Below are 24,109 nucleotides of genomic sequence, written 5' to 3'. Positions count from 1 at the left end.
TAATGCAGAAACAAAAGGGGAAAATCAATCTTTAAAAATTAAAAACAAAGTAAAACAAATAAACCTTGCTCTATATCAAGTTGGTGGTATAACCACAAAGAGAAAACAATTATTCCACAGTATTTTGACTGTATGGCCTCAATGGGATATGCTCTAAAGACAAAGAAAATAGCAGAGAAATCTTACTTTTCATTCATAAGTCTTTATGTTGGTTATAAGATATTTTGGAACAAATAAGTCATTGCATCAATATTGTCAGGGACATTTTAGAATTTAAAAAAAAGTATAAAACCAAAGCAGTTCTACACCTGTAAAAAGTCGAACTGGAAAAAGTTGTCTGATAGATATATTTGCAATAGCAACAACAACAACAAAAAGTAGATGCCAAGGCTGCTTATGTTAAAGTAAACACCTCTTGGGATTTGGTTCCCTGGTTTGGAGGTTTAGGGTCATGGTTTCATGCGACATCCCAGTTAATCAGCCTAGTAATGTGTTTCGTGATTCTGCTCTACCTCCTAGTTCACTGCATCATAGTGCTTGCAATTGGCCATCCAAGGAACAACAATTGGTCTCAGAGCAACAGAAGAAGGAGAGTCAGGAATAGGAAGACGAAAAGGAAAGTGTGGCTAATTGCCTCCAAGAACAACTGCCTCCTTTGCCATGACACCAGAAGAACGGGATGGTGCCAGGCTACCATTACTGAACATTTCTGAACACTTAGGTCAAAGATTGTATAGAAGCATCCTGATCAAAATAGTAAAAATACGGAACTGAATTCCAAATTCTTATGGACTCCAGACTTTCTGGACCTTGGAGGCTGGATGAATCCCCAAAACTATTGCCCTGAGGTAATCTTTAAACCTTAAACCAGAAACATCCCCTAAAGTCTTCTTAAAACCACAGTTTAGCTTAACTAGGAAAAAATGTCTGCCTTAAGCATTATGTTCTCTTAAGAACTATCTATATGGGATCAAATTGACACCAACTCGAAAGAAAGGAACTTTAGGGGGCAGTGAGTTTACATTACTGGAGAAGGAACAACTCAGAGAAGGAGGGTAAGAATGGTTGCACAACTCAAAGAAATTAATCAATGTCACTAAATTGTACATGCAGAAATGCTGAACTGGTATATGTTTTGCTGTGTATATTCTCAACAAAAACAAAACAAAATAAATAAAAAATAAAAAAAATTAGATCTTATATCCTACAATCTTAAATACAAATTGAAAATATTTGTGTGACCTCATGATGATTTTTATTTTTTAAAATAACATATATCCTAGCTCTACCCACAAAAAGAGCCTGAAAGGAATGAAAGCCCAGTAGCAATAACAGTCCAGGCACCTAGATCGTGGTCTCCAAATACCATTCACTACTAAAAAGAACCAAAGCTGCTAGGAGAAATGGGTAATTTGAAGTCTGGGGCAGGAAATGTATAAGATGAACCTGGAACATTCTATCATACCATAAAATAAGGAAGTTATCAAAGGCTACTGGGATTCTGCCATAAGGACCCAGGAGCAGTTTGAAGGAATTTCCATTTACCAAAGATGGGACAATTTGAGCATAAAAAAGAAAAGAAAAATGTCTGCAACAGATTTTTAAAAAAAATCACTGGTCACCTTTGGAAATTGCTAGGGTACCAATCTAATTATTTTGTAAATAATAAAAAGAATCAACCACTTATCCTGCCCTGTTTTCTTGTACAAACTGCATTGTAGCTAACCAAATAGTTGACAAGGGAAAGTTATTCTTCATAGAATTCCAGCTGATAAATGCAAAAGAAATGACAGAAAAATAATCACCATTTTGCAGCCCCTTTTAATGAAATAAAGGCTCATCAATGCTAAAACAATTAGGTAAAACGCTGACTGAGAAATTTATAATGGCTCAGTCAGGCTGACAAAACCTGAGCCCTTTAAATCAATACTAATAACACTGAAAGAGTGAAAAACAGGTATTATATGCCTCCTGATGTGAGGTAGTACACACCACCATCTATAGTACTGTTACCAAATCTGAACCTGAATCTAATTAAGCCTCTAGACCTACCAGCCAGGTTGCAGGAGATACATGGAATAGAGGAACACGTACACAGTCAGCCCTCCATATCCACAGGTTCCTCATCTATGGATTCAACCAACCACGGGGTGAAAATATTAGGAAAAAAAAATTCCAGAAAGTTCCAAAAAGCAAAACTTGAATTTGCTGCACGCCAAGCACTACACTGAATCCACGTGAATGAAATGATGTGTACGCATACCCTGCTGTAGCCTTCTGCCATTTCACAGGCCCTCAGACTCTCTCCAGCACTCGTTTGAGCATTGTTTGAACCACGTCTGATGTGTACTATGTAGTCAGTCCTACGATGGTTGCATCTGTACTGAACATGTACAGACTTTTTTTCTTGTCATTATTCCCTAAACAAAATGGTATAACAACTGTTTATATAGCATTTATATTGTATTAGGTATTAAAAGTAATCTAGGATGATTTAAAGTATACAGGAGGATGTGCATAGATTGCAAATACTATGCCATTTCATATAAGGGACATAAGCATCCGTGGATTTTGGTATCTATGAGGGTCTTGGAACTAAACCCCCACAGATGCTGAGGGAGAGCTGTACTCTGTAACAGTACAATTCTGCCAAACCAAAATCTGGGAAATATTACAGAAAGTGACCTAGTTAACTCAACTAATAAACAGCATGAGAGAGAGAGAGAATTATAATTAATTACAACAGTCTTATAAGATATCCGTTGCTGTTGAGTCAATTCCGACTCATAGCGACCCTATAGGACAGAGTAGAACTGCGCCATAGAGTTTCCAAGAAGCGCCTGGTGGGTTCGAACTACTGATCTTTTGGTTAGCAGCCGTAGCACTTAACCACTACTCCACCAGGGTTTCTGTCTTATAAGATAGACCAATGAAATACAAGTACGGACCTTGTCAAATCATGATTCAAATAAACAAATAGTTGATAATAAAATAATCTTTATTCATTTTGTTGGGCATGATAATGGTACTGTGGGTATGAGTCTTCTTAAAGAAAATTCTTATCTGTTAGAGATACTTAGTGAAGTATTTACAGGGAAAGAGATATTATGTCTGACATATGCTTCAAAATACTACAACAAAAAAGTTGGGGGTGAGGGTAGATGAAATAAGAATGGGAGAATGTTGGTGTCTTAGGCTAGGTTCTCTAGAGTAGCAAAGCCAGTGAAGCATATACATAGAGGGAGATTTATCTGAAGGAAATGGCTCACACAGTTGTAGAGGCTGGCAAGTCCCAAGTCCGTGGGTCAGGTGTCAGGCTAGAGACTTCTCCTGACTCACATAGCTGCAGGGGCTAATGAACCCAAGATTGGCAGGTCAGATGGCAGGCTGCTGGCTCAGGTGCTTTGGAAGCTGACAAATCCAAGACTGGAAGGTAAGATGGCAGGCTGCTGGCTCACAGGCTGTGGAGATCCACAAATCCCAAGATCAACAGGTAAGACAGCAGGCCACTGGCTCACAGGCTGCAGAGACTGATGAATCCCAAGACTGGAAGACAATATGGCAGGCTACTAGCTCAAGTCCCAAGAACTGGAGGTCAGGTGATGATCTGCCTGATGCAGGACCCAGAGCAATGCCTGAATGTCCATATATATTGGATGCAGGCTACACACCCAAAGAAATGCCCTTTTCAATTGACTGACTGCTCATGTCAGATCACAAAATGAAGGATGATTACATCAGATGACAAAATGGAGGATGACAATATCATTATATAACTGACAAATTACATCATTACATAACTGCCAAACCACTGAGAACCGAATTGACACACGACCTTAAACATCACAGTTGGTAACTGCTGAAGCTGAATTATACTATTTTCTCTACTTCTGTGCATGTTTAAAAGTTTTCATAATTAAAAATATTAATACATGAAATCAATTTAAAAGACTGGCAAAAAATTTCCACTACTGATCAAATGGAATAGATATACTTTTTCCTATTCTTCCTAATTAAGTACAGCTAAAAACCACGGACTGTATACAAATATATATATATATATATAAACAAACAAAAGAAGATTCTGAAAGGTGAAGAGAAGAATGCAGACCAGCTAGTGACCTTAGAATCTGAGGAATGACAAGATGGTTACATCAAAATTTAAAACTTTTGCTCTGTGAAAGACCCCGTTAGAAGATAAAAAGACTACACACTGAGAGAAAATATTTGCAAACCATACAAAAGACTGATATCTATAATACATAAAGAACTCTCAATATTTAACAGTAAAGAATATAATCTGCATTGATTTTCTATTGCTACTGCAAGAAATTGCCACAAATTTAGTGGCTTAAAACAACTCAAAGTTATTATCTTGAAGTCCTGGAGATTAGTGTCTGACGTGGATCTCACTAGGCTACAATCACGATGTCAGCACAGCTGTGTTCCTTTCTGGAGGCTCTAGGGGAGAATCCATTTCTTTGCCTTTTCCAGATTCTAGAGGCCATCCAAATTCCTTGCCTTGTGGCCATGCCCCCTTCATCTTCAAAGCCAGTAATGGTATGTCAAGTCCTTCTCATATCACATCACTCATCTCCTCATCTGCCTCCTTCTTACACTTTTAATGATAGCCCAGGATATTATCGCTACCTTAAGATCAGCTGATTAGCAACATTAATTCCATCTGCAACCTTAATTCCCCTTTGCCATGTAACAAAATATATTCACTGGTTCCAGGGATTAGATCACAGACATCTTTTGGGGGGGGAGGGGAGGGGAGGGCTTATACTGCCTACCTACTACACAATCTAATTAGGAAATGGGCAAAAGACATACATAAAGAGACATTTCACTGAAGAGGATATATGGATAACAAATAAGCATATGAAAAATGTTCAATATCATTAGTTATCAGGGAAATGCAAATTAATACTACAATGAGCTATTACTATGCACCCATCAGAATAGCTAAAACAAAAATAATGACAAGGATGTGGAGACCTGGGTTTCTCATACATTGTAATTGTTCTGCACAAGCACAAGCAGAATATATATTTAGGAATGGAATTGCTGGATCATAGGGTATGTATATAGTTGTTAGTTGCTGTGAGTCAGCTCCGACTCATGGCAACCCCATGTACAATAAAACAAAAGTTGCCTGGCCCTGTGTCATCTTCATGATTGTTGGTATGCTCAAGTCTACTGTTGCAGCTGCTGTATATTTTGAGTGCCTTCCAACCTAGGGGCTCATCTTCCAGCACTGTGTCAGACAATATTGTATGTCAGAGTGAGAAAGCCTTTGGCTTCTATTAAACATGATGAATGTTCATTTAGAAAATTTGCTTCAATGCATACACACACTCGCACACACATCACTCAAGGTAATCTGTTTTATTATGCAAAGTAATTCAAATAGTTTTCACTGCAGCAAACTCATAAACAAATACATACTGCATATTGGCAAAGAAAAAATACTGAAATTACCATTCACTAATAACTAAAATTCCTTACTTTGGTTCTCACTATCAAATCAATGATATAAATGATAAATATAATGGTCCCCTCCTGCTAGTTTAGCAAAAAAGACATAAACTGCAGTTTACCATTTCTCAATGACTTCTTTGTGGAAAAATCTAAGCAGAGGAAAATCGTGGATACATTAATTTCTTTCTCTAACACTTGCAACAATCCCTAATTCAATTTCCTTTCCTCCAGTGCACTATATTGATTCTTTGAATCTATAGAATTTTCTAACACGAGAAAATATCTTCTCAAAGGCCTATAATGAGTTTAGTGAATCACTTGCTCAAACCCATTTACCTTACATTCTCATTAGAAATAGTCTTTAACAGCTTTTAACCCTTTTTAACAATATACTCCCTAAAGGATTTCTTTTAACTGTCCAGTATAATTTCCTGCCTCCTCCCCACCCTCCCAATTCTCCTTCTTCTGTTAAAAATACACTGCCCTGGCCAGAAGTGGTAGGCAGACCTAGCCATTCATAGCACCCTATTCTTCTATGCTCTGACTTATTTTGGGGTATGTGACCCTAATAATGCCAATCAGGATCTTTCCCTTGAATGATAGGTGGGCATTAGAGAGAGAAGTTCTTTGGACTCACTGGACTAAAAAATGAATTTATAGCTATTTTCCCCACCACACAGAGATGGCTTTCTGCAGAACAAAGCCAAGCAGAAATGTGAGCAGGATGGATGGTTGCATGGATGGATGGCAGGGGGGAAGAAAGATGAATACGAGTGAATCACAGTGTCATTGAGAACAGTTCTAATCTTTGAGGTCATGGTATTTGTGGCTCATCTTCATCCTGTGAGCCATCCCAGTTTCCTAACTAAATGGACTAATAAATTCCTTATTTTGATTAAGCCGAATTGAAGCAAGGCTCTGTTACTTGAAACCTAGCACTCTGTTATTATAGAATTGTTATATTTTTAGGAAACACACATTTACCTGAAATTTGTTTCTTGATTGCTGGAAGTTTACTAGAAATATTTGCAAATAACCACTGACTGGTCAATGGTAAAAACTGAGTTACTATTTCCAAGCAAGTTGAAAATACTGCATTTATATTAAAACCAAAAAAACAAACTCATTGCCATCGAGTCGATTCTGACTCACAGCAACCCTATAGGAGATAATAAGTTTACACATTTTGTGCTTGTATGTAATTTGTAGACTATTTATTTGTACCAAGGATGCCAAGTGTGTTTTACAATGCCTAAAAATCTGGAAATCAACAAAAGTCACTAGATATCTGGGTTAGGTAACATAGGACAGGTAATTCCATACCCAATTATTCTGCTACTACCATGCCTACATTTGAATACAAGTACCACATAGCAAGGTCTCTACAGAAGCTCACACGTGTCCTAAGGTTCCTGGTTTTTCAGAGTGTGTTAAGTCCAGAAGAGATAACTAGAAATACTTGATATTCAGATTTTAAAGTCTGTAGAGGGTTACTGAGAAAAATCCTTTAAAGAAAATGAATACATTTTACATGCATTTTCTCCAAGTACTAACAACTTAACAGTTATTTGTGAACATTATTTTAAATGATCCTATTCATTAACCAGTTCCCTCTAACAAAACATAATGCCTGGGAATCAGATTTCCTTTCATGGACAACGTTTAGAGTTCCTTTAATAAAGCCAGTCATATATACCAGAGCAAACTTGCATTTACTCACTGACCCTTCCACAGCTCCAACTGACATCAGTGAAGAAAGGGACTAGCGCTTTCATCAGTCCTCTCCAGCCATTAGGAATGTGGCAATTCCCAGAAGCAAGGGAACAACAAGCTAGTTTGACCCTTCTCAATTGAGTGCTTTCAGCACTGATCACGGGTTTGTACATTCTCACTAGCAGCTACTTATTAAATGCATGTCCTACTTTTATTAAAATGTCAAATCTAATTCTTTTAATTCATATTGGATGGCTGTCATAACAGAATTCAGTGATGAAAACCAATGACAGAGATTGGTTGCAAAGTATAACACCGTACTTAAGCTCTCTGGCATATAACAGGGCTATTTTCTTTCTTTCAGATATCACGCTGGTAAATATTGCCTAGGAAATTCTTAGTGTGTTGCTTTCACAGGGCTTGGCTAGATCGATTCCCATTAAAATATGAAAAATATCTATATCTAGCCCAAATCTCTAATAAGAACAATACAATTTTCTCTAAAATTTAAGAGAGGAGGACTTCCATTTCCAGTAACATCAGATAATGGTTACTTAGATCAACCATCCATGTGAACGCAGTAAAAAGCTCTAAGTGAAAAAATTTTAAATCTCTTTAAAAGCACTAAAGAGCTGTCAAGCTAAAAGCCATTATCAGACCAAAGCCTAAAAGAAATCAAGCACTAGAGGAGTAAGCAAAACTCCAGAACACCATAGTCACTTTGTCCTTCAGGCATCTGCTGATCCGGGAAAAGGTGCGCCTTGGTTTTGGTGGCCTTGCTGGTCAAGGGGATAGAAGTCAAATATCACATCCCGTTTGAGATGGGAAATATAATAAAAGACCCTCTCTGCCACAGGCTGGGGCTCAAAAGTCAAACTGGCTACTCCGTCATACCCCCAGGAAGCTATAATAAAACTTGCCATGGTACTGAGCAAAGGAAGAAAAGAAAAGGAAAAAAGATAAAAATATTATATCTAAGAAGTTGGGGTCATTTCCATACATTTTAACTGTTGAAGGTGGATGATAGGCACATACTAGTCTCTCTACTTATTTGTATATGTTTGAAATTTTCCATAAGTTAAAGAGAGAGAAAGAGAGTGTTTTAGGAAAATACCAACCAAATACAAATTGTGGACCTTTTTTTTTTTTGATCATGATTTGAACAAGCCAAGAATACTAAAAACAACAAGAACATTTTGGAGACAATCAAGAAAAATGGGACATAGATGTATTAGATATCAAAAATTACTTTTAATTTTGTAGGTGTACATCAACAGAAAACTGTCAGAAATTCAAGCTGGATTCAAAAAAAAATGTGGAAAGAGGGATATCATTGCCAATGTCCAATGGATCTTGGCTGAAAGCAGAGAATACCAGGAAGATATTTATCTGCATTTTATTGACTATGCAAAGGCATTCAACTACATGGATCATAATAAATTATGGATAACATTGGGAAGATTGGGAATTCCAGAACACTTAATTGCGCTCATGTGGAATAGACCAAGAGGCAGTCGTTCGAACAGAACAAGGGGATATGGCATGGTTTAAAATCAGGATAGGTGTGTTTCAGGGTTGTATCCTTTCACCATACCTATTCAGTCTGTATGCTGAGCAAATAATGTGAGAAGCTGGACAATATGAAGAAGAAAGGGGCATCAGGACTGGAGGAAGACTCACTAACAACCTGCAATATACAGATAACACAACCTTGTTTGCCGAAAGTGAAGAGGATTTGAAGCACTTACTGATGAAGATCAAAGACTACAGCCTTCTGTATGGATTACACCTTGACATGAAGAAAACAAAAATCCTCATAACTGGGCCAATAAGCAACATAATGATAAAAGGAGAAAAGATTGAAGTTGCCAAGGATTTCATTTTACTTGGACCCAAAATCAACGCCCATGGAAGCAGCAGTCAAGAAATCAAATGACATATTGCATTGGGCAAATCTGCTGCAAAAGACCTCTTTAAAGTGTTCAAAAAGCAAAGATGTCACCTTCAGGACTAAGGTGCACCTGACCCAAGCCATGATATTTTCAATCACCTCTATGCATGTGAAAGCTGGACAATAAATAAGGAAGACCTAAAAAGAATTGATGCCTTTAAATCATGGTGTTGGCAAAGAACATTGAATATACCATGAAATGTCAGAAGAATGAACACATCTGTCTTAGAAGAAGTACAGACATAATGTTCCTTAGAAACAAGGATGGTGAGGCTTTGTCTCATGTACTTGGGACATGTTATCAGGAGGGCCCAGTTCCTGGAGTAGGGCATCATGCTTGGTAAAATAGAGGGTCAGCAAAAAACAGGGAGACGCTTAATAAGACGGACTGACACAGTGGCTGCAACAATGGGCTCAAACATAGCCATGACTGTGAGGACGGCACAGGGCCAGGCAGTATTTTGTTCTGTTGTGCATAGGGTCGCTATGAGTTGGAACCGACTCAACAGCACCTAGCAAGGTAACAACACTAATGAAATTTTAATTATTTAAAAATCCTTACCTATAAAAAAGATAGGCTATCTGGAGCTTACTATAAAAGGTCCAGGTAAAAGTTCAAAAGGGGTAGAGGGAGAGAGTGAGAATTGATATAATCAGAATGGCATTGTTGAAGATGGGGGACGTGTATATGGAACTTTATTATCATTTTCTCCCAATTTTTGTAAATCCAAATTCCATAATTAAAATTGTGTGTGTGTGTGAGTGTGTGGTGTTGGCATAGTACGGACAAATGACCAAAGGAGCTGAAGGAGACCAACGGATATATGGATACTTGCTTTATGACTGAGGTGAAACTGCAGAACAGTAAGAAAATGACGGACTTTTCAATAAATGTTGCTGGGACAAGTAGATATCCATATAAGGAAAAAAAAAAAAAGGAACTCAATTCCTACCTTACGTCATACAGAGGTAGAATTCCAGGTAGAATTCAAACCTAGATGTAAAAGGCAAAATAATAAAGCTTTTAGGAAATGATATAGAATATTTTCATTAAAGGGAGGATACACAAGGGTTTCTTAAACAAACACAAGAAACACAAACTGCCAAAAAAAAAAAAAAAGAGAGCTCTGACTACATTAAAATCAGGAATTAACATTACATAAGGTTAAAACTAAGTTTTATCAAAAGATACCATAGACTGGACCAAAAGCAAAGAAGTTTCCGGGATAAAATGAATGCTTCAAAGGTCAGCGGAGCAAGGGCGGGGTTTGGGGACCATGGTTTAAGGGGACTTCTAAGTCAATTGGCAAAATAATTCTATTATGAAAACATTCTGCATCCCACTTTGAAATGTGGTGTCTGGGGTCTTAAATGCTAACAAGCGGCCATCTAAGATGCATCAATTGGTCTCAACCCACCTGGAGCAAAGGAGAATGAAGAACACCAAGGTCACACGACAACTAAGAGCCCAAGAGACAGAAAGGGCCACATGAACCAGAGACCTACATCATCCTGAGACCAGAAGAACTAGTTGGTGCCCGGCCACAATCGATGACTGCCCTGACAGGGAGCACAACAGAGAACCCCTGAGGGAGCAGGAGATAAGTGGGATGCAGACCCCAAATTCTCACAAAAAGACCATACTTAATGGTCTGACTGAGACTAGAGGAATCCCGGCGGTCATGGTCCCCAAACCTTCTGTTGGCCCAGGACAGGAACCATCCCCGAAGACAACCCATCAGACATGAAAGGGACTGGACAGCGGGTAGGAGAAAGATGCTGATAAAGAGTGAGCTAATTATATCAGGTGGACACTTGAGACTGTGTTGGCATCTCCTGTCTGGAGGGGGGATGGGAGGATAGAGAAAGTTGGAAGCTGGCAAAATTGTCACGAAAGGAGAGACTGGAAGGGCTGACTCATTAGGGGGAGAGCAAGTGGGAGTACGGAGTAAGATGTATATAAACTTAGATGTGACAGTCTGACTTGATTTGTAAACGTTCACTTGAAGCTCAATAAAAGTTAATAAAAAAAAAGATACCATAGAAAAGAGTGAAAAGGCAAGGCTCAGAATGGGAAATGGTACTGCAACACATAACCAACAAAACTCTAGCACCCAGAATATTTAAAGAACCCCTACAAAGCAATATGAAAAAAAGATAACCCAATATAAAAAAACAACCAAAAGACTTGAACTGGCACTTTAGAAGCAAATATCCAAATAGCCAATAAATATGTGTAACATGTTCAACCTTATCAAAAATCAGTGAAATGCAATTAAAATCACAATGATATCCACTACACATATACAGATAAGCAAAAGCTGGGTCTGAAAATACTGAATATTGCCTAGTATGTGTTGAGATGGGAAATCTCATACACTTTTGGTGGTACTATAACTTGGTACAACTACTTTAGAAAACAATTTTGCATTATCTAGTAAACTTGAAATTATGTATATTCTAAAAAAAAAAAAAAAAATTTTTTTTTTTTTTATGATTCAACAATACTACTCCAGTATATACTCCAGAGAAATGCATGCATATATGTATTACAGATACTGTTCATGAACAAAACTGTTCATAGTGACATTAGTCATACTATTGAAATATGAGAAGTAGCCCATGTTTTCATCATGGATAATCATCATGGATAATGGAATATCATAAATCAATGAAAATGTTCTACAGTCAGACCAACAAAAAGCAAGACATGAATACATACAATGTGATTCAACTTAAACAAGGTTCAAACATAGGATAAATTATATTTTTTAGAAATATATATAAAATGGTAAAACTATATTACAAGCCAAGAAAGATTATCATAAAAGCCAGAAACGTGATTACCTCTGAGGTTGAATAGGAGAAGGCTGTAATCAAGAACACTTCTGAGGTACCTATGTTCTAATCTCAGCCTGGGGAGGCAGGTGGTTATACCTCTGTTCTCTATAATTATTTGTTAAATGGTACATAAAGTCCATAGGTGGTACAAACAATTTGTGCTTGACTGCTAACCTAAACGTTGGTGGTTCAAACCCACTGCAATGGTTAATGCTATGTGTCAACTTGGCTAGGCCACGATTCTCAGTATTAAGTATTTATCCTCCATTTTGTGATCTGATGTAATTATCCTCCAGTTTGTGATACCCTATAAGTAGCATAATGTAATCACTTCCATAACATGATCTGATGTGATCAGGCAATCAGTTTTAAAGGACATTTCCTCAGGGTGTGGCCTGTGTCTAATATGTATACGGATATTCTGGAGAAGCTCACTTGCTGCTCTGGATCCTTCACCCAGCTTGTCATCATCTGACCTCCAGTCCTGACTTGAGCCAGTGGCCTGCCATATTGCCTGCCAATCTTGGGATTCCTCAGCCTCCATAGCCTGTTAGCCAGTGGCCTACTGTCTTATGTCCTGATCTTGGATTTGTCAGCCTCCACGCTGTGAGCCAGTGGCCTGCAGTATGATTTGCTGATCTTAGGTTCATCAGCCCCTGCAGCTACATGAGTCGGGAGAAGCCTCTAGCCTGACACCCGACAAACGAACTTGGGACTTACCAGCCTCTACAACCATGTGAGCCATTTTCTGGAGATAAATTTTTCTCTCTCTCTCTCTAACTTAAAGCTTGGCAGTTTGAATCCACCAACCACTCCTTGGAAACCCTGTGGGACAGTTCTACTCTGTCCTATAGGGTTGCTATGAGTCAAAATTGACTCAGTGGCAATGGTTTTGGTTTTAGTTATATATATATATATATAAAATCCTCCCCAGTGTTCTGTCATATTTCAAATAGTCTATTCACAGAAGAATAATGTACAACTACATTGCTGAAAATGATCTATACTGAAGTGGTTAATACACAAATTCAGCCCATTTTAAGTCTCAGTCATGCTCCAAGATGTCATGCAGACAAGTTCATGAATACATGTATATCCATACTGATGTAACACTTTTCCAAAATGAGGAACCAAAATAATTTAAACTAAGCTAGAAGTCTGTCCTACTGTTCTGTATTAATTACTTTACCCAAATAAAAATATTATTACCCATAGATAAATTTCTCTTTTGGACCAAAGAAATAAATAAATAAAAATCCACGATTGGTGACCTCAAGCTGAACTGGTTAAATTTAAGGACTAATTTTTAAAGGTCAGTGTCCTTTGTGTAAACACAGTTCTCATGCAGATGAGAACTTTAACCTGCCCTATGGCTCTGAGCATAATTAGCCAGCTGCTCCCTCATAATAAGGTGCAGATGGTTAATTGCACCAGCAAATAACTGCTTACTCACGGGCACAAAAGCCTGCACCTAAAATCACTGAAAGTGTACTTGGGCCTATTTATGCCCCTGCAAACAAAACACTTATTTCCAAGCTTTCATCTGTGAACATACCATCACAGGCTCAAACTCCACTTCTTTTGGGGACAGCCATTAACACTGCTGCAATCTGGTTCAAGACAGGGACCACTACCCACAAAGCCATATTTCAATGGTGAAATATTTCTTGGGGTACTGAATCCTTGTTGAAAAAATCCCCTAAAGTTAACTTGCTGTAATAAGAATCAAACTAATTAAAGTGAGAATTTGGTTGCCCTAGAAGTAAATTTCATGTTCTTTAGATTAAAACTCTAAGATGAAATCAAAGAATTTGTGTTTTTCACAAGCAAGCATGCCAACACTAGTATTTCCGAGTAAGAAAAAAAGAATAAGACTAATTTTCCTGTATGCTTAAGCAATTTCTTATGGTGGCTGGGCCCCCTGAATTTAGGAAGCTATTTACTAGATATAAGGATCAAGGAGCCCTGGTGGAGCAATGGTTAAGCGCTTAGCTGCTAACCAAAAGGTTGGCAGTTCAAACCCACCAGCTGCTCCACAGGAGAAAGATGTGGCAGTCTACTTTCATAAAGAGTTATAGCCTTGGAAACCCTATGGGGCAGTTCTACTTTGTTGCATAGGGTCACTATGAGTAGGAACCAACTCAACAGCAATTGTTTACATTATACTAGATACAACACAGCCCATGGTTGTTGGAGGTTGTTCCTGAGATCTGACTTCAGAAGGCATTCTATTAACTCCTGTATGGCAAGAATAAGATTTGGAGAGAAAGCAGAGAAGGGGTAACTGCTTCAGAAAAGCCACGGTTGGAAGTACTCTGCAGCTGCAAAGCTCCCAGTCTGGCAGGGGTCAAGGTGATAAAAAAAAAAAAAAAAAATTGATAGGGCTGGGAAACAGAATGCTAATCTACTTGGATCTACACAGAACTTTCCCCTGAAGAATCCACGGAGCTATGTGATTCTATTCAGCTTAATTGTATGTTGGGGAGGAGAAAAAGCTGCTTGCCGTAGTTTTAATTGCTAAGAACACACTATCTTTTTAGGAACCATCTGTTTAATTGTAATTACCAATAGCGATATAAAAACACAAATGATTAACAAGCACAAAATTTCCCTATCCCTCACAGTTTTAACACAATAACCCATATTGTGAAAGAGTGGGCTGCCTTTTCCCTCTGCGATATTTCACGGTTTAGCAACTGACAGCTTACCATTTATAACAGAAAATCGTTCTGGTAGAGCTAGGGTTATTAATTAGTATCCTCAGATTACATCCTTCCTGTTATTTCTTTTTATTAAAACTTAATTCCCTCTGAGAGTGGCAGGGATTATATCAAATATGAAACATCTAAGGCCCCTTTTTTTTTCCTACTTCCCACCCAAATCTTTGGGGTTTCATATAATACACATCACCTATAATTAATTACCAGGGACATTCCAAAGTATTGCACGACTAATTTTTTTGGCTTTCGTAAACATAAATTTGTGCCTTCCTAGTTTTGAAATATACTTACCACACTGTTATTATTTTAAAAGCCACGAGTATTGGTAATTGTTTTCAGGCATGAATAAAAATAGCTTAACCTTGAAATTTATTTTAATTAGGGATTTTTCAAAGCTACTGCTGCAAACTTGGGTGGTTTGTTTATAATAAAAACAACATAGTTGCACAGAACATAGAATTAGGCAAAGTTATTTGACTTGGACTCACAACATTAGTTTAAAGAAATAAAAACAGACACAGATGCAGTCAGACCATAATGTTACTAGGGCAACCTTACATTCGGGACATTGCAGACAGCCTATTAAAGCGAGCGAATTCCATTTAAAAACACAGAGGATTTATGAACTGCCAGCGAAACTACAAGTGATTTCTTTCTTACCCATTTCACACGAATTTTTCTTTAGCATCAAGCAAGTTGACTTTTTGGTATGCATTTTTAACATGAAGATTACCACGTTAATGATATAATATACTTTCTGACAAGCCCTGTAATCAAGCACAGAGCATTAGATTAAAGCCCATTCTCCTTCCCTACCACCACGGGGGATAAATACGACCCTTAAAAATAAAAAATCAGAGAATGAAATTAAATCCTCAAAGAAATGGGAAGACGGCACAGTTTTTCAAATTAAACTGCATTAGAAACATTTCGCGATACGTCAGTTGTTCACTTATCCTTCTCAGCCCGGCCAGAAATCCTTCCATCCATGGCCGTACAATTATTTTTGCCTTATTTCAAGCCCCCATTCTCACAAGACATTTTGTACGAAAGTAGCCAAATGCTAACGGCTTAACACTGAGAAAATATCTCTAGGAAGAAATCATTTGGGAGGAAGGGTCTGCCCTCAGGAAAAGGCTGCTTTTTACTTTAAATCATGGCAACTGGGATTGAGTTTATTGCAGTCCACTGCATTCTGAAATGTGCTCATTCTAAACCAGCCGCCTTTAACATCTGTAGTCCAAGTCCCACTGAGAATCTGATGAAGGTTATGAACAATGTCCCCCAAAAAGGTGAACATGAACATAAAATTTGAAAGTCTATACACTCCAGGTCAAGAATCCCTATCTTACACAGATCCCAAATATGTACCAATTAAACTATAATTGTAATAACAATAGGCTGTATGAGCTTCTGTCAAATTTGATGAGTTTTCATATTCTAAATTTTTTTGCTGCTCAAGTGGAGAAAAATTCTCAAAACTATTCTTGAAGCCTTTGAAACTATACCACTAATTAATAACAGATAATAACTTTCTTCCACGTTGTGCTTATATGAATAGTTTTAACACGTAAGTCGGAGGTACAATCATGCCTTCCCAGAAAAATTCTAAATGTGCCTTACATACAAAACACAAAATAAAATCACACATTACAAGTACCATTTTCTGAAGAGCTTTTTAGACATCCATTTATTTTCACATCTCTGAATGTAATACAGAATAAAATTATTACCCCCATTTACATGAAAATACATATTCAAGCCCCTAGTCTAAATGTAAGGTCCCTGGGTGGTGCAAACAGTTTGTGCTCAGCTGCTTACCTAAAGGTTGGCAGTTCAAACCCACTCAGCAGTGTCCCAGAAGAAAGGCCTGACGATCTGCTTTAGTAAAGATTATACCCAAGAAAACCCTCAGAAGCAGTTCTGCTCTGTAACACGTGGGGTCGCCGTGAGTCAGAATTGACTTGATGGCAACAGGACAGGAGTCTGAACGTATATATTCTTCAGTTTGCATTTAATAAACCATTTTTCTATCCTTGTCACAAATGTATACAATCAATGATCCAAACTTCATGATAAGATTTATCCTAAGCAATGTTCAAATTATAGAGTGGTTACCTCTAGGAAATGAGGTTGGGAGAGAGAAGAATAACAAGGAGTCTTTCATTTTTTGCACTTCTAAAGTATTTGAATTTTTACAAGGAGTATGTATCACTATAATGCTAAAAATTAAGATTAAAAAAGTAATACATTGTTTCCTAATATATGACCGAAACCAAAAACCCACTGCCGTTGAGTCGATTCCGACTCACACCGACCCTATAGACAGAATAGAACCGCCCCGTAGAGTTTCCAAGGAGCGCCTGGTAGATTCAAACTGCCGACCTTTTTGTTAGCAGCTGTAGCACTTAACCACTATGCCACCAGGGTTTCACAGGTGAGTTTATTTAGAGTAGTCCCTGGGTGGCACAAACAGTTAAGCGTTCGACTACTAGCTGAAAGCCTGGTGATTTGAACCCACTCGAAGGCGCCTTAAAACACAGGCCTGGCGATTTTAGGCTTTTGTTACCCTAAAATTCCAGTTTATTCGGAACCCATTTGCCACTTGGTCTTTCTTGACAGGGTTTTTTTCCTACTTTAAACAGTTTCTAAATAAAGTTCTGTATTTCAACAGTGAAAAAAGAAAGAAAGAAAGACAGTCCAGGCGATCTGGTTCTGAAAGGTCACAGCCTTGAAAACCCAATGGAACACATTTCTACTTTGCATACACGGGGTCACCATGAGTCAGAATCAACTTGACAGCAACTAACAACAACACTTTATTTGAACCAACCCTCTGGCTGAAAACAACTAACAATTCCAGTTTAAAAAAAAAAAAATCTTTTTTAAATCTTCTTAAAAGCATCAGCAAGCTTACAAGACAGTGAGGAATCACCCAACTGAAAACAGGAACCAAGAGAGGCTAGTGGAGCACTGAAACTGCTTTTGCTCCGAGATCATTTGCTAACCCAGGATACCCTGAGCTCTAGTTGTGGCTGCCAAGCCCTGGACTCTTGCCTGACGCTATATACAAAAATTAATTCAAAATTTATCATAGACCTAAATATAATACTTAAGCTTCTAGAAGAAAATACAAGGGAAAATCTGCATTGCCTATGGTTATGCAGAGTTTTAGACATCACATTAAAACACAATCCATTAAAAAAGAAAGAAATGATAGATTGAACTTCATCAAAATTTTTAAACGTTCTAGCTTCAAAAGACAGCATAAAGAAAATGAAAAAACAAGCTGCAGACTGGTAGAAAATATGAGTAAATCAAACATCTGATGAAGGACTTGTGTCCAGAGTATATTAAAAAAAAGAACAATGAAACTTCTTAAAAGTTAATAGACAACCAAATAAGATACGGGGAAAAGATCTGATTAGGAACTTCATCAAAGAAGAGATACAGAGCACAAATTAGCACAGAAAAAGAGGTTCAAAATCATCAGTAATCAGGGAAATGCAAAGTAAAATGAGAATGAGACACCACCACACACCTAAGGAATGGTTAAAATTCAAAACTGTCACCTGCTGGAAAGGATGCAGGGCAAGTGAAATTCTTATACTGTATTGGTAGTAAAGCAAAATGGTGCAGTCACTTTGGAAAACCTTGCCAGTTTCTTATACAAAATTAAAATACACTTACATAAGGTAACAATCCCACTCCAAGGAATCTACCCAAGAGAAGTGATAACACATGTCCACATAAAACCCTATATGTGACTGTTTATAGTAGCTTTATTCATAGTTACTCAAAACAGGAAGCAACCAAAATGTCCATCAGCTGGTCAATGGATAAACAAATTTGTGCTTGTTGTTGGTAGATGCTGTCAAGTGGATTCCGACTCATAGCAACCCTATGTACAACAGAATGAAACACTGCCCAGTCCTGCACCATCCTCATAATTGTTTCTATGTTTGAGCCCAGTGTTGCAGCCACTGTGTTAATCAATCTTGTAGAGGGTCTTCCTCTTTTTCACTGACCCTCTACTTTACCGAGCATGATGTCCTTTCTCCAAGGACTAGTCCCTCCTGATAACATGTTCGTTCTTCTGGCAGTCCATGGTTTGTCTTGGAGAAAGTACAGCCAGAGTGCTCTTTGGAAGCAAAGATGGTTGTACACGAGCCTTCCTGCAGTCCTGATGCTGAGTTCTTCATACAGCCCAGCTTCTCAGATTATTTGTTCAGCACACAGATTGAAGAAATATGGTGAAAGCATACAACCCTGATGCATAACTTTCTGACTTTAACCACAGCAGTATCCCCTTATTCTGTTTGAATGACTATCTCTTGGTCTATGTACAGGTTCTGCATGAGCACAATTAAGTGTTCTGGAATTCCCATTCTTCACAATGTTATCCATAATGTGTTGTGATACACACAGTCGAATGCCTTTGCATAAAAAAAAAACAAATTTTTTTTTTTTTGCATAGTTGTGGTAAATCTATTCAATTGAATATTTGTTGTTGTTGCGTGCCCTCGAGTCAATTCCAACTCACAGCGACCCCATGTGTCAGAGTAGAATTGCTCCACAGGGTTTTCTTGGCTGTAGTCTTCACGGAAGCAGATCACCAGGCCTTTCTCCTGTGGAGCCATTGGATGGGTTCATATCAACAACCTTCCAGTTACTAGCCAAGCACTTACTCAGCAATAAATAGGAACAAACTCTCCATGCACCCACATGGATAAATCCCAAAAGCAATATGCTAAACAAAACAAGCCAGACAAAAACAGCCACATAGTTTATAATTCCATTTACATGATATTCTGGAAAAAATAAAACTATAGAGACAGAAATCAAATCACCGGTTGCCAGGGCTTGAGGTAGTGGAAGAGGATTGGCTACAGCCAGGGAAAAGGAAACTTTTTTAGCTAACAAAAATATTCTATAGAGTATTATAGAATATTGGTCGTGGTTACATGGATGTACATATTTTTCAAAAATCAACTATACACTTAAAAGAGCAGAATTTTACTGTATATAAAATGTATGTCAATAAAGCTGACTTTAAAAATAGCTGGAGCTACTGGGATGAAATCTTAATTTCAATTATATTTCAAGATAACATACAAAGTATTAATATCCACTGTATATACAGTGCTTCAACAAACCAATACAAAAAGCAACAAATCAATATACATACATGACAAGAATTAAAAAACGGGCAATTCACAGGATAGGAATTACCAGTGGCGAATAAACATAAACTTCTCTACATCACTAGTAATCAGGGAAATGCAAATTAAAAAAAATAATAACAATTATTTTCCCATCAGAAAGATAAAATTTTAAAAGACTGATGTCTTAGGCTGGGTTCTCTAGAGAAGCAAAACCAGCAAAGCATATAAATATATATAGAGAGAGAGATTTACACAGAGGAAACGGTTCATGCATTGTAGAGATTGGAACGTCCCAAGTTTGTGGATCAGGATCGAGGCTTCTCTCAGTTCACGTACCCACAGAGGCTGGCAAATTCAAGATCAGCAGGTTGAGGACAGCAGGGCTCTTGCTTATGGGCTGTGAAGATTGACGGATCTCAAGATTGGCAGGCAAGACCAAAAGGCTTCTCTTGATTCACGCAGCTAGAGGGGCTGGCGAACCCGAGATTGGCAGGTCAGAGAGCAGGGCTCCCACTCTTAGGCTGTGAAGATTGGCAGATAAGCTGAAAGTTCAAGTCCCAAGACCCAGAGGTCAGATGAACAGGAGGCAGCCGTAGGATCCAGAGTAAGGAAAAAATCCAGAACATCTTCTTATATTCGGATGCAGGCCACATCCCCAAGGAAACTCCCTTTCAACTGACTGGCTACTCACAGCACATTCCATCATGGGAGTGATATAAACACTGAGAATCATGGCCCAGTCAAGTCGACACAGAATCTTAATCATCAAAAATGACAATGTCAAGTGTTGATGAGCACTTAGGGCAAATTCAATCTTTACACCCACACATGTCTGTCAGTTTGTCATACTTTACAATAAGGCTCCAAAAGAGTTGCATTAATGAGGATGATGGAATTTATATATATATATATATATATATATAGTTTTTAATCAAAAGACTGAAAAATAACATTATAAATAGTTTCAGTGATTGTCGTTCCAACTCAGTGGGCAGGTAGAATGAGGATGAAATGATAGTCCTGCAAATGCTGGTGCCTCGGCCAGTTACATCAATGCTGGAATAGTCAGTCCATGTAGACTGGGGAAACCATGAAAAGTGTGCATGAATAACATCTAAGGACTTACCCAACTACTTCTGACAAAGAAGTAAAGAGCCTTGTTCCACATTTCTTTTGCAGGGCCACACAAATGGTGAGCACCTCCTCAACATTCCCAAGGAAGAAATTAATGTACTAAGTGAGCATAATGGCAAAATTTAGAGGAACAAAAACAGAGAAGAGCCGACCATTTTATCCTTTTATGTACTAACTTGGAGCCCTGGTGACACACTGGTTAAGAGATTGGCTGCCAACCAAAAGGTCAGCAGTTAGAATCCACCAGCTGCTCCTTGGAAACCATATGAGGCAGTTCTACTCTGTTTTACAAGGTTGCTATGAGTCGGAATTGACTCGATGGCAATGGGTTTGGGCTTTTTTTTTTTTTTAATGTACTAAATTATTGTACTAATTAATCTGTATGCTGAGCAAATAATCTGAGAAGCTGGAGTATGTGAAGAAGAACGGGGCATTAGAATTGGAGGAAGGCTCATTAACAACCCGCATTATGCAGATGACACAGCCTTGTTTGCTGAAAGTGAAGAGGACTTGAAGCATTTACTGATGAAGATCAAAGACTACAGTCTTCAGTATGGATTACACCTCAACATAAAGAAAATAAAAATCCTCATAACTGGACCAATAAGCAACATCATGAGAAAGGGGAGAAAGGCTGAAGTTGTCAAGGATTTCATTCTACGTGGATCCATAATCAACACCCAAGGAAGCAGCAGTCAAGAAATCAAAACGTGCGTTGTAGAGACAGATTTGCTGTAAAAGACCTCTTTAAAGTGTTGAAAAGCAAAGATGTCACCTTGAAGACTAAGTTGCACCTGACCCAAGCCATGGTGTTTTCAATCGCCTCCTATGCATGTGAAAGCTGGATGATGAGTAAAGAAGACTTAAGAAGAACTGATACCTTTGAATTGTGGTGCTGGCGAAGAATACTGAATATGCCATGGACTGCCAAAAAACAAACAAATCTGTCTTGGAAGAAGTGCAACCAGAATGTTCCTTAGAAGCAAGGATGGTGAGACTACATCTCATATACTTTGGACATGTTGTCAGGAGGGATCGGTCCCTGGAGAAGGACATCATGCTTGGTAAAGCAGAGGGTCAGTGAAAAAGAGGAAGACCCTCAATGAGATGGATTGACACAGTGGCCGCAACAATGAGTGGTGTTATGCATAACGATTGTGAGCATGGTGCAGCACCAGGCAGTGTTTCATTCTGCTGTACATAGGGTCACTATGAGTTGGAACTGACTCGATGGCACCTAACAACAATAGCTTATGATGATAAATAGGAAAAGTCAGTAAGTTAGAAAAATTTGCTTAATTATTGCCAGGATGAAAGCATTTCAATGGTTCAGTTTCTGAACTGGATTGCTCATGGGTGATTTAAGAGATTTTTTCTGGGGATATTTTTGATTGTGTTCAACTTTGACCTTAAGTACTGACTTCTGAATCTAGCATGGGTAAGAGGTGACTCCAGTGTATAAGCTCATCAAGAGCACAGATCCTGTCTTACTTTTCTTTGTCTGCCTGCAAAACACCTAGGTTAGTACTAGGTGTGAGGTAGGACTCAACTACTTTAAGGGGTAAAGGAAAGGAGAGCAGGAAGGAATCACTTGATAAAATAACTACTTGTTGAAATATTTTGAAATGAAAAAGACCAAGCAGAGACCAAAACCCATTGCTGTAGAGTGGATTCCAACTCACAGTGACCCTATAGGACAGAGTAGAACTGCCCCATAGGGTTTCCAAGGAGATGCTGGAGGATTCAAACTACTGACCTTTTGCTGAGTAGCCAAATGCTTAACCACAGCGCCACAGGGTTCCCCAGTAGAGACAGTGAACAACAAACCCAAGGTAAACAGTTGACATGCATGGAGGACAGGATATTGTGTACCAGCATAAAAACAGGTGTTGGTTAAAAGTTACAAACGGCCACTTACTAGCCCTGATCATGGGCATTTTCTGAGCCCAGATTGCTCAACTATAAAAGTGGTCAATCATTGGAGTCACTTCACAGGACTGCTGTGGGGATGAAATAAGACTGTATGGGCAAAGTACATCTGAGGATGTATTTGTCATACATTTGGTCATGTGAAAGATGCGGGAGTGGAGGTGTTAGTGGGGAGACTGAGGGGGCATGACACCTCATTTTCCTGGTGAGGAAATAAGTAAAATGATTTGCCCGAGGCCTTAGGGCTAACTAATTAGAAGTCAGAACCAAGACGAACACCCAGGTCTTCCGGTCCTTCAAGCCGATGCCTGCCCCTTGCTACCTCAGGCCTTGGAATCCCAAGGACGGAAATCAGAGGTCCAGCTACTTTAAAGCGGATGGGGAGAAGGGGCCAGGGGAGGCGGAGGAAGGCAGGGGTCCGCAAAGCTTGGGGGGCCCCCTAAGAGTCTCTCCCGAGACAAAGGGCGTAAACGTGAGACGACTCCCCAGCCAGACCCCATGCCCCCCGAACTTTAAGCCCGCCCCCCTCCCCATCATTGCGAGGACCTCCTACATCGGTCCACTCCCGATTCCCCTTGCCCCGGGGTCAATTCCGCGCCCAGTTCCCGTCACGACCTCGCCTCCAACTCACAGACGCCGCCGCCGAGGGGCTCCCTACCCAGCTCCACTCCGCCGGCACACTTCTAGAGCCGCTTGGTCCCAGAACTGTTGCATTCCGTTGCCACAGCAACCACGAAGGGCAGCACAGCCTAGCAAGCTGGGCGATGATTGGACCAGGAAAGCGTCCTTGCCAACCGCTGTGCAACGGTAGGAAAGAATTTGGTTTCCAGGAATTTTTCGGACACCCTCCTTCCGCAGTGCCGCTCTTCACCAGGCACCTGTCCTAGTTGTTGAAAGGCGCTTCAAGCATTATCTCGTTATCTTCCGTGTTGCTGTGGGGAATCCCCATTTCTATGGAGATTTTTTTTGCCTTGGGTCCTTTGACCTCTTCAGGTGGTCCATGAACCTCCTGAAGTTATACTCAGAAGTTTATTTATCCAGTAAAATGGCCTATAGCTGCAAATTCTCAAAGGAGCTATAACCAGAACCCAGGTTGCCAGATGCCCAAGGCAGTCCAATAAAATAACTTCCATTTACGTGCATTAACCCCATCTTCCTTCTCAGAGACTGCA

General features: G+C 39.0%; 1 protein-coding gene across 18 annotated transcripts in view; it reads right to left on the bottom strand.

Annotated features, from left to right (window-relative positions):
• Positions 1–23,636, bottom strand: part of HYDIN (HYDIN axonemal central pair apparatus protein) — a 443,907-nt gene extending 420,271 nt beyond the window's left edge. For 14 of the 18 annotated variants that reach the window (XR_007514557.1, XR_007514558.1, XR_007514559.1 and 11 more), the window contains exons 1-2: positions 23,569–23,634; positions 10,102–10,142 (exon numbers count right to left, since the gene is read on the bottom strand). The gene's annotated coding sequence lies outside the window, so the exon portion shown is untranslated. Of the gene's footprint in view, positions 1–10,101; positions 10,143–23,568 lie in introns of all 18 variants that reach the window. The other 4 variants (XR_007514560.1, XM_049863606.1, XM_049863609.1 and 1 more) reach the window with 4 other exon arrangements.
• Between the last annotated feature and the right edge of the window lie 473 nt (positions 23,637–24,109).

This window comes from Elephas maximus, chromosome 21, assembly GCF_024166365.1.
Source record: "Elephas maximus indicus isolate mEleMax1 chromosome 21, mEleMax1 primary haplotype, whole genome shotgun sequence".
NCBI lineage: Eukaryota > Metazoa > Chordata > Mammalia > Proboscidea > Elephantidae > Elephas > Elephas maximus.
The sequence above is the reverse complement of the archived record's forward strand: the minus strand, read 5'-3'. Positions and strand labels throughout refer to the sequence as shown.